This window comes from Littorina saxatilis, linkage group LG11 (genome assembly GCF_037325665.1).
Source record: "Littorina saxatilis isolate snail1 linkage group LG11, US_GU_Lsax_2.0, whole genome shotgun sequence".
NCBI classification, from domain to species: domain Eukaryota; kingdom Metazoa; phylum Mollusca; class Gastropoda; order Littorinimorpha; family Littorinidae; genus Littorina; species Littorina saxatilis.
Genome location: NC_090255.1, coordinates 41,903,687 through 41,915,711, shown reverse-complemented (window position 1 = coordinate 41,915,711; position 12,025 = coordinate 41,903,687). Strand labels below are relative to the sequence as shown.

Here is a 12,025-nt window from a genome sequence, read left to right as displayed (position 1 = left end):
ATATTATTCAGAAATGCTGTAGAAAAAGCGTTTTTTCTGCAGCATTTCTGTTTTTCTGCAGGATAACTGAATAAAGTCATAAACCACTAAGGATATGTCACTGCTGTATGTGAATATTTGCGTGTCTGTATTATGTCACAGCCGGTTTGTGTGCGTGCAGTGTAGGCGGCTTAGGTGAATGCATGAGCCTGTTGCTCGTAAGTAACTTGTGATTCGTCCAACTAATTCAATTCCAAGAGAGACAACTCATCGAATACTTGGAGGTCAGAAGTATGAAATCGGTCAACCAGTTGCAGCATGTCCTCCTCAGCGCGGGTGGCAAATGAAAACAGGTTAGTATAACCATACACATACACCATGAGTAACCATAAACCATGATACAGAATTGTTTCGCTCTTAATGAATCTCCAACAACTGAATCAAGGCAAACACCCCAACTCCGTAAAGAGGGAGAGAGACTGAGAAGGGTGGTCTGGCGGGTTCTAATTCTGTGATTGAGCCAGGCAGTCCGCTGGAACAGCGATAATTGACCAATCGGTTTAGCCAAGGATCACTGAACAGAAGAAAAACTTGATGAAAAATGTTTCTGATAACCTGGACGGTTGGTGGCTGCTTTGGAGACCCCGCCCATTCAGTGGAGTCAAGGAGAGTACGAAGGGTCGATATAACTGACTTGACAAGAATATCTTTTCGGAAAATATCACTAAAAAAAGTACACAGATATACATTTAGCTGTAGATCTTTGTGATGCGGCCATTTAGATTAAAACCAAGCATATTGCCAGAAAGGTAATTCATTCCCCTGCCGTATGAAATAAAGAGTGTCATTTTTCATAAATGGAGGACCGAAGACCTTGGACACCCCCCCAAAATCAAATTTGCAAAAGCACGAAAAACAGGTCTTCCAACATCGAAACCCAGTCCAGCGCAGCAGATTGAACTGGCACGCTTTATACTATCGCTTTGAGTGGCATGCCAGTTCACAGTCTGCTGCGCTAGACTGGGTTTTTATGTTGGAAGACCTGTTTTTTGCAATTGTTCTCTTGCGTTCACATTTCCATACCACCCAAGCGCAGTGTTGGTTTTGTACCAAAACGAATCCCCAATTGTGATATTTTTGCTTGTGTTGTTGACGTTTGCAAAATGCTGAATGTTTGCAACCATACTAAAAAAAAGTTATTACAGTTTAATAAAACTTTTTTGAAAAGTTCCAGTACGTCCAAAACACTCATCAAAACGCCATGATATTTTACACACTATTTTGCCATTGTGTTAACAATACTCCTGTCAAATTTTAAAGCAATACAACGAGCCATTACAAAACTACAGGATTTTTACCCGTATAGCCCACAAAAAAATGACGCCCAAACATGCCTTTTACGGCTTCTGAAGAGGTATGACACCAGTCTTCTTCAACATGGCAAAACAACACTGCTAGGCACAACAGCTGAACCAAATAAATTTGTAAGGGTATAAAATGAGTTGTTCTTCAATTTGAGATCCAAAACGGGGTAACTGTTGCTTATTTTGATTGTTTGTGTAATTTAGTGTCTGCGAGTTTGCTTTTGCGAATTTTATTGGGGGGGGGGGGGGGATCCTAGGTCTCCGGTCCACTGCATAAACACTCATTTTTGAAAAATGAAACTCTTTATTTTATACGGTAGGGGAATGAATGACCTTTCTGGCAATATACTTGGTTTTAATATAACTGGCCGCATCACAAAGATCTACAGCTAAATGTATCTGTGTACTTTTTTAATGACGAGTAGTGTAGAGACAAAGAAGAAAACAAAACAAGCTAGCGTTAAAAACTAGTGTTCGGCCAATACAGCAAGCGGCAGCCAGGAAGTGTTCAGTAAGTCACCCATGACACACTCGATCTTTGAGGGCCAGTTTCTCAATGCCGATGTGTTATCATCCGTTCTCACTCGGTCGTCATAAACCTAGTTGGCACAGGTTCACGTTACCACTAACTGACATTTTGATCCTTCGCGATGGTTTAATATTTTTGAACTTGAACTTGTAGTTAGATTTTGGCGATTGGGGTGGTGCACCTGGTTCCAACACTTTTTCAATGGCAAAAGCAGAAGTCAGCCGGACATGAATTCAATCCACACTGAGTCCGGTGGCCTGCGTCCGTTAATATCAAAAGTCAGTGCCTGCTTTTTGTGTGCTAGAAAACATAAGCATAGTTGAGTTCTATATATACGTTCCTCTTTAATTGTGGGTTCAGCGCATCCTGAACTCAGGTCAAAATGAGTTCGGCTCATTCTCTCCCTGACAGGATGCCTTGAGTTTCCTTGTTTGGCAAGGAAACCGATTTTTTTTTTAACATATTTAGAGCTTTTTGTAATGTAATGTATTATTGATATAAGCAGATTCGTGATCGTCAATAATGATTTTTCATGGTGTTTTGTAATTTTTAAATTACAAAGGAATTGATATGTAAGACAGTTTCAAGCGACAAGCGAGCAATTTTTCGCGGCTGTATTTACTGTGCAAACAACTCTAAATATGGCAAAAGTGTCACGTGATAATCAACCGTTTGGTTTCGGCGCTCACTGGAGCAGACGATTTTTTCTGTAACCAGTTGACAGTGATGAAACCATATATTACGGTCTCCTTCCGGCAGCAGTCCCAAAATTTCGACTTGCCTGTTTTGACCTTAGAACGATGTCTTTATCATAACTGTGATGAACAGAACGGAGATCACTGTCGAAGTCGGCCAATCTGCAATCATTTTCGTCTCGCGAACACTGATCTCAAATTTAGATCAGTGCTCGCGAAAAACATATGGGAGATAACTCTGTATTCCTAGTTTTGATAGATTTGCGTAGGACTGTAGCGTCCGGTCAGAGAGACAACTGGCAATAGCCGTGGAGCGATGCTTATCAGAATGGGTTCACCGTTGTTATTAACCATCATGATTTACTAGCTCCGCACCCGGCAAACCTTCCCTTGAAAAACGAAAGGATGGTCTCAAGGCCGGGAGACTTCTGTTGGCCTTCTTCCTACTCATGTCAAATTTAAAAGCAATACAATAAGCCATTACAAAACTACAGGGTGTTTACCCGTATAGCCCACACAAAAATGACGCCAAAACTGACAAGCTTTTTACGGCTTCTGACTAGGCTGACACCAGTCTTCTTCAAAATGGCAAAACAACACGGCTAGGCACAACAGCTGAACCAAATACATCTGAATGGGTAGAAAATGAGTTGTTCTTCCATTTCAGATCAAAAGCGGGGTCACTCTTGCTTATTTTGAGTTTTTGTGTATTTTACTGAGTGTCTGCAAGTTTGCTTTAAATTGCGAATTTGATTTTGGAGGGTCTCCGGTTCACTGCATAAACACTAATTAGTGACTTGAAATGAAATTCTTTATTTTATACAGTAGGGGAATAAATTACCTTTCTGGCAATGTACTTGGTTTTAACATAACTGGCCGCATCAAAAAGATCTAAAGCTAAATGTATCTGCCTACTTTTTATGACGGGTAGTATAGATTCTTGATTTAGAGCGGTCTGACCAATTACTGTGCGACCTCAAACTAAACAAGTCGCGTAAGGCGAAAAGTTAATACATTTAGTCAAGCTGTGGAACTCACAGAATGGAACTGAACGCACTGCATTTTTTTCACAATGATCGTAGTCCGCCGCTCGTGCAAAAGGCAGTGAAATTAACGAGCCTGTTTAGCGCGGTAGTGGTTGCGCTGTGCTGCATAGCGGCACGCTTTTCTGTACCTCTCTTCGTTTTAACTTTCTGAGCGTGTTTTTAATCCAAACATATCATATCTATATGTTTTTGGAATCAGGAGCCGACAAGGAATAAGATGAAATTGTCTTTAAATCGATTTCGGAAATTTTATTTTAATCATAATTCTTATATTTTTGATTTTTAGAGCTTGTTTTTAATCCGAATATAACATATTTATATGTTTTTGGAATCAGAGCATGATGAAGAATAAGATGAACGTAATTTTGGATCGTTTTATAATAAAAATAATTTTAATTACAATGTTCAGATTTTTAATGATCAAAGTCATCAATTAATTTTTAAGCCTCCAAGCTGAAATGCAATACCAAAGTCCGGCCTTTGTCGAAGATTGCTTGGCCAAAATTTCAATCAATTTTATTGAAAAATTAGGGTGTGACAGTGCCGCCTCAACTTTTACAAAAAGCCGGATATGACGTCATCAAAGACATTTATCCAAAAAATGAAAAAAACGTCTGGGGATATCATACCCAGGAACTCTCATGTACACACACACACACACACACACACACACACACACACACACACACACACACACACACACCACGACCCTCGTCTCGATTCCCCCCCCCCCCCCCCTATGTTAAAACATGTAGTCAAAACTTGACTAAATGTAAAAAAAGCATTGACATGTCATATTTTGGTTGTGCTAGTAGCTTCGTAGTATTTTCAAGCTTTAAGCCATAGAAAAGACATAAAGGGAGTTATGATGCATTTTTGAAGAGCTAGAGCACGCCGTCGATCCAAATATTCTTAGTACGCTCCCCATAGCTTCCTGTTTGCGGAAACGACGCGAGACAAATAAAAGGTGAGTCTCATACTATAACGCATAAAAAAGGATACTTTTCGTCAATTGTGTCACTTGATTTTGATAGCGCTGCTTGCTAATGTACTGAACTAACTACATGCTTTCATATGTCTACTTTGGATGGCATTTCGAAGAGCACTTACACGATTTGTGCTGTAACAAGTATTGTTTTAGTCTATTTTTACCTTTCCCCACGTTTAACTCAAGGCAGCAGTTATTGTGCTTCGATTTGTTTATCCGGGGATATTTTTTTAATCTAAAACACTTGCTTTGAACCACCAATGATCATTTCAAAGCTTTCCATCTTTCTATAGGCTATTATTTGGACGATTAATTACGACGCTCGGAATGCAATGTTATTAACACACTCCCCCGACCTACCTTTGATACGCTCCCCTATACGTGATTTCTTTTCTTAGCACGCTCTCCCGACAGTTTATCTTTGCTTTCCGTACAGTTGTCGGCTTGGTTAACTCCCTAAGACAAGGGTATTTCGTTTCGAACTTCAACATAAACACACATATTTATATTTAAATAAAGGTTACACAACGAGTCACAGTCGATAGTAACAATATAGGTCCAAGTTAGCGGATCATGATAAATGCGAGCTTGCAGTATTTAACTTAAGCTCGCATTTTTCATGATCCGCAAACTTCGACCACTATTTTTACTATCTACTGACTGACTGAGACGAGGTGTGTAACCTCGGTCTACTCACACACACACACACACACACACACACACACACGCACACACACACACACACACACACACACACACAACTGATTCAGCAATGTTTGCCTATATTTTCCTGAATTAGTTATTAATCGGTACGGAGGTTATATATATATTACATCATATCAAATAAATAAATAAAAAATCGCTTGAGGCAATATTCACGCATTCAGTTAAAATATAATTAAGTTGCCATAAAAGATGATTGCATATGGTGTATGTGTCACAGCCAAAAATGTTTTACCAAATAAAATGCTACCGTCTCACGAATATGCTGTTCGTGTGGGAGAGATCCCTTAAACAAGCATTTATTCCGGTGCCCTAGTTGACTTTTGAATACTGCACGTTTTTTCAGGTCACGTTGTCTCTGTTGCCAGTGATGAGAAAGCTCTGACCAGTAACATGTGTTGAATTTTCTGTTGCAGTCTACACGTTTTTTGTTCGTTTTGCCGATCTGACGCTGCTTCGGTTTGTGTTTAAAAACGACATTACACGGGTAATTTCCACACCTTTCAACAGAAACAAAGTGCTGCATTTTTCATTCAGCTTTCTGTGTTGTGTCACACCAACGTCCATATCAACGTCTTTAGAAGATTCATCATTGTCCGGAAAACGATATTTACAATGAAAATCTCGACCGGGACCCTTAATGTGTTTAAGCGGAAACAAATTACAACAAGAAATTCCTCTGATAGGAAAAACACCCCCGTCAAAGGGAAATAACCTTCTCAGTTGGTGGCAGTGAGAATGGTTATTTCCCTTTGACCAACGGGGGTGTCCGTCTATAAGTCGTTGTATAATTTTAATCCACCTGAATAACTCCCTAACCGTGTGTTTGACTGGTCCCAATTTTTGTAAGGACCGTCTCAGGAATGTTTAGAACCTGTTCACCAAGTTTGGTGACGATCGGTCCGTTCATTCTTGAGATCTACTTGCGAACACAAACACACAAATACCGCCACAAACACATCGAGTGAAACCTATACACACCCCTATACCGGGGGTGTAAATACCAAATTATGCGTGCATGACTCGAAGCAGAAACAAAGGGGTGAAACACTTCTGTGACCCCACCTAGGCCGGTTAAGTGTACTCAGTGGAATGCTAACAAAGTTTGACGATGTATGAATGATGATGCAGTGCAGATTATGTTGATATTCAGGCACAGAAAAGCAAAGTTAACTAATCAACCAGATGTCTGTTGTTTGATAAACATATGGCATATTGATCTTCGGGGAAGTGTACTAAGGTTTATATGGGGAGAGTACTAAGCACAGAGACAGAATCTCCGGGGAGCGTATCAAATGCAAGTCAAAACAGTGATTTACTTCACGAACCCGGCAACTCTTCAGTGCTGTGTTTTCTGGCGAATATTCCACTTAAAACATAAAACAAGAAATTCCTCCGATAGGAAAAACACCCCCGTCAAGGGAAATAACCTTCTCAGTTGGTGGCAGTGAGAATGGTTATTTCCCTTTGACCAACGGGGGTGTGCCTCTATAAGTCCTTGTATAATTTTAATCCACCAATAACTCCCTAACCGTGTGTTTGACTGGTCCCAATTTTTGTAAGGACCGTCTCAGGAATGTATAGAACCTGTTCACCAAGTTTGGTGACGATCGGTCCGTTCATTCTTGAGATCTACTTGCGAACACAAACACACAAACAAACACACAAACAAACACACAAACAAACACATCGAGTGAAACCTATACACACCCCTATACCGGGGGTGTAATAATTATGGACAAACGATCCTTCATGTGGTTGTACAGCTAGTGTACATTAATTATGTGTTCAATTGTGTTTTGATAGGCTAAATTTGTTTACCAACCATAACAGCACTGAAGAGTTGCCGGGTTCGTGAAGTAAATCCGGGATGTGACAGAAATCGGTACTTTCGCTCGCCAGCTCTTCGAAAATGCATCACAACTACTGTATTTTTCGTTTCTAAGGCTTAAAACTTGGTACAAGGTGAGAAAATGCTATGAAAGATACTAGAACAAAAATATGACATGGAAATGCCTTAAAGTTTGATGTCGCGCGTGGTCGCGCAGTAAATAGTCAGACCTGCATTTAGAGTTGCCTCCCGTAAATATTCAGCGTTCTTCCACCACGAAGGTAATGTTAAAAGCCATATTTTAATATAATGCAGTTTTATTATGTGCTATGTTTTATTGTTTGTTAGTGAAGTTCAATATCAGTGTCCCAAATTAACTTTTTCTGTGAACAGTTGACCATGTCGTTCTGTCCCTGAAAGATGAAAATAAGGTTCAACTTCAAGGAATGGATCGAATACAAAGCTAAAAGTCAAAATCATCGCTTCTCCATCAGTCCATGATGATTTTATTTCTGTTTCAACACAATGTCCGTCCGCAAAATGTGGTACCTTACAACAGAATTAGGGGAATTTCTACACTGATGAGCATTTTGTCAGACATCAACCCGTCCCATGGGTGTCCCTCGGCCTCACTCCCTGCCGCGAAATTTTATCACTCTTTGTTCTCAGAGTCAGAGTCAAAATGAATTAAACATAGCCTGCGGATTATCGTCATTTTTTGCAAACGGCTTTTGTGGACAATACTCTTATTTCCATTGGAGAGAAATGTCCAGGAGATATAAGGAAGAGAAACTAACTTGATATTGGCCTAGAAACGGTTATTCATGCCATGCAGTAGGCTATTGGTGTCACCTCTTTGTGCAAGACCAGACAAGCATTTTCAATAATGACATACATGTGTACATAGTGCTACTGTATTTACTATACATAATATGCATGTAGATGACTGCTACCAGCTGGTATACCACATTCAATTAAATTGTTTTCCAAAGGCAAGACCAAGCATAATGTTAGTAACATTTTGAGACTGTATCAGTGTATGCTGATGAGATGAACGTGTATTTACTGTGTTCTAGTCATGTTCAAAAATAAACACAACACATTCTAACACTTACAGCTATTGTTTCATTGATTGGAAAGTAAGAGTTTTGCAGCGCAAATGAAAAGAATGACTTATTTCTAAAAACACAAATCTGCAAAGCTAGCTGCGGGGAGCACATGGTATCCAATGACACTGCACGGCACCATACTGCTTCCTTGATCATTATTTATTATGTTGTGAAGACAACAGGCAACAAACATACTTTTTATTACAATTATGTGATTGATGTTTTGATGATGAAGAAATCAGTGTTTGATGTACTACCTATCAGGAATTTAGTTTTACAAATAACATGGGCAACCGGTGCCCTTAGCTTGTGCATACCCTGTAGTCAAGATGGCTCCTATTCCTAGGTAAAGAATTTGCTTTCTAATTTTATGCTGATTTCATGCAGTCAGTTTATTTTAAGGTTTGTGACTTGTTTGATTTAAAAACATTTGTACTGTTCAGTTACTTTAATTGCCATACATTAAAATTGTTCACGGAACTAGATCATGCACTTTTCTTCTGTTCTTGTGCTTCAAAGTCAGGCTAACAGGAACTATTCTGTTATGACAGGGATATGAAAGCCATTGAAACTGATTCCGTTTTAAAAATCAAGACCGTGTGGTGGGCAGTAGTGGTCATGCTAGACATGACTGGTGATACAAGTGAAAAAGATTATTTGCATTCATAGGAGAGCAAGCAAATGTGACAGCGCATGTATGATGCATGCCATTGAGCTTGCAGTTTTATTGACTGATGGACGAAGTGTGCATGTATCACATCCTTTTTGGGTGTGGCAGGTTTATACCGAGCATGATTAGTACTGCCAGTGTGCAGATTATTCAGTGTCTTAACCAGTACACAGTAGTTCAGTACTCTTAGGATGAGTTTTGTATGTTTGTTTTTTGTGTGTCTTATGTTTGTGTTGATAGTGAAACTTGTTTCTATCTGTTGATTTTAACCTGCATCAGACTGAACACCCTTGGCTGCAGCACTGAAATTGAAATTTACCACAAGGAGAATTTGAACTGTAAGTCCTCTACAAGCTCAAATTACTTTATAACAGTAAAAAGGAGTAACTTAGTTGTAAAGTCACTGGGAGAATCCGGATTGCTAATTTATGCTTCTTCTCCTGTGCGTATGCTTGGGTGCTTGTATTATATTCATAAGGAGTAACTTAGTTGTAAAGTCGCTGGGAGAATCTGGATTGCTAAATTATGCTTCTTCTCCTGTGCGTGTGCTTGGGTTCATAAGGAAGGGCAAGTAGAGCTTGATGGGAGTGCTGAAATTTGAAAATAACTTGTTATTTGGGTCACTTTTGTCGGCACAAGGAAACTACATGGCAAGGAAGTTCAAAGTTTGTTGCATTAAGCATACACTGAATTGTGGTAGTAAAGCTTGTGTTGACTGAACTTAACTTTGCACAAACAGTAGTGATGAAAGTTTTTTTCTCTTTTGCCCCCTCAGTTTCTATCAATCATTTTAAAAGATATTTTGAGTTCCTTTTTGAGTAAAACCTTATGAATAAAACAGAACCTGTTTTCTGTCCATTTTAATCTCTTTTGTTCTGTCTCACTTACATTTAATAACCGGCACGGTTGGCCTAGTGGTAAGGCGTCCGCCGTGTGATCGGGAGGTCGTGGGTTCGAACCCCGGCCGGGTCATACCTAAGACTTTAAAATTGGCAATCTTGTGGCTGCTCCGCCTGGCGTCTGGCATTATGGGGTTAGTGCTAGGACTGGTTGGTCCGGTGTCAGAATAATGTGACTGGGTGAGACATGAAGCCTGTGCTGCGACTTCTGTCTTGTGTGTGGCGCACGTTAAATGTCAAAGCAGCACCGCCCTGATATGGCTCTTCGTGGTCGGCTGGGCGTTAAGCAAACAAACAAACCAAACTTACATTTAATACATTGCTTTAAGAATAACTTTTGGATATTCTCTCACACCTCATGCATAACAAAAACAGTCGAACAAAATTCAACTAATGTGACAATAATGGGACCACTGTGGCTTGATTGTATATATGAATAACTGCTAGTTAATCTCATACATTTACTGATACACTCACAAGGTATTCAGGATTTGTTGGGTAATTGACCTTTGTTTATAATATAGAATGAGCAAATCAACACCCGGCCATGCTGTTGGTGTGAGGAGTCAGTATACATTTGCTATTTGGAAATACATGTACTTCAATCACTCATTCAGGTTCAAAACACAAACATACACACACACACACACACACACACACACACACACACCTGCTGAAACCAAGGTATGTCTCCTTTCAAATCATACCAAAATATTCATGACATCACTTTATTCTGGACATTTGAAAACATTTATCAGTCCTTTACAAAAGTGTAATACATATCGTAATAGTAGTCATTAACAATCAGTGTGTTTATTTTTAGTAACAAAAAAATCCACTTCTCAATTTGATAGATGAATCAGCGATGTATGTCTCTGTCAGCGAGAAGGATTAATTCATGTGGTAAAGGCAGTTCTGGACAAACTAGCAGGCTTTCCTACTTCAGTAATGGAAGCCACAGGATTTTTTTTCAACGCTCATATGTTGGCCTGAAGTGGTAGTATGAATGCTGGAGTAGAGCGGCCTTGAGTACTTTACAGTCTTTGGTCGAGTCATTGATGACGCCAGGACCAGCTAACTATGTCCGTCTGAAACAATAACCTTTCCAACAAAAAGTTGATAACTCAGTTCTCTTCCTTAAAGGCGGCTTCTTGTTAAACTATAGAAGAGTTGATCTGTGAGAATGAATTAGGTGACTTCAGTGCGAGAAGCATCCATTCTGGAAATGTAAAATGCGGTGTCAGTCGGTGTGACCGTTCATTTCCGCGTATGTCACGTCCATCCTGAACTCAGGTCAAAATGAGTTCGGCTCATTCTATCCCTGACAGGATGCCTTGGTTTTCCTTGTCTGGCGAGGAAATCGATTTTTTACATATTTAGATCTTTTCGTAATGTGTTATGGATGTAAGCAGATTCGCGATCGTCGATAATGATTTTTCATGGTGTTGTGTAATTTTTAAATTGCAAAGGAATTGATATGTAAGACAGTTTCAAGCGAGATATTTTTCGCAGCTGTATTTACTGTGCAAACAACTCTAAATATGGCAAAAGTGTCACGTGATAATCAACCGTTTGGTTTCGGCGCTCGCTGGAGCAGACGATTTTTTGACAGTGATGCAACCATATATTACGGTCTCCTTCCGGCAGCAGTCCCAAAATTTCGACTTGTTTTGACCTTAGAACGATGTCTTTATCATAACTGTGAAGAACAGAACGAAGATCACTGTCGAAGTCGGCCAATCTGCAATCATTTTCGTCTCCCGAACACTGCTCGCGAACAACAATTGGGACACGCCACAACCTCCCGACTCTCCAGGAACGACGAGTACACCTCCGCCTGACTTTTTACTACAAGGTGGTTGATGGGCTGGTGCCGGCAATGCCTCCAGACCATACGCTATGCTCCAGACAAATTCCTGACCCCTCAACGTGCTGGCCGCATGATTCGACCCAGAAGACAAACAGCAGACTACGTTGGTGGCAACCCCATAGACTTGAACTTGAACTTGAACTTGCGATGTTTAAGGCCTTTTATCCTACATACGTGAGAGAGACACCTGTGAGATAATAATCGTTCAAATCACACGTGTGTATATCATGTAAATGAGGTCATGTCAAGCAAGTCTGGCAGGGACCTGTTTTTCCACTGCTTATGGTGCCAAAGTCACCGAGAAAAACGTCATTATAGAAAC

At 40.0% G+C, this 12,025-nt stretch overlaps 1 long non-coding RNA gene across 3 annotated transcripts in view; it reads left to right on the top strand.

The window, feature by feature from the left end:
• Positions 1-12,025, top strand: part of LOC138980491 (uncharacterized) — a 30,626-nt gene that overhangs the window by 3,438 nt on the left and 15,163 nt on the right. Inside the window, exon 3 of one of the 3 annotated variants that reach the window (XR_011460350.1) lies at positions 242-332. This is a non-coding gene — a long non-coding RNA (uncharacterized lncRNA). Of the gene's footprint in view, positions 1-241; positions 333-7,370; positions 7,437-8,854; positions 9,273-12,025 lie in introns of those variants that run through there. The other 2 variants (XR_011460349.1, XR_011460351.1) reach the window with 2 other exon arrangements.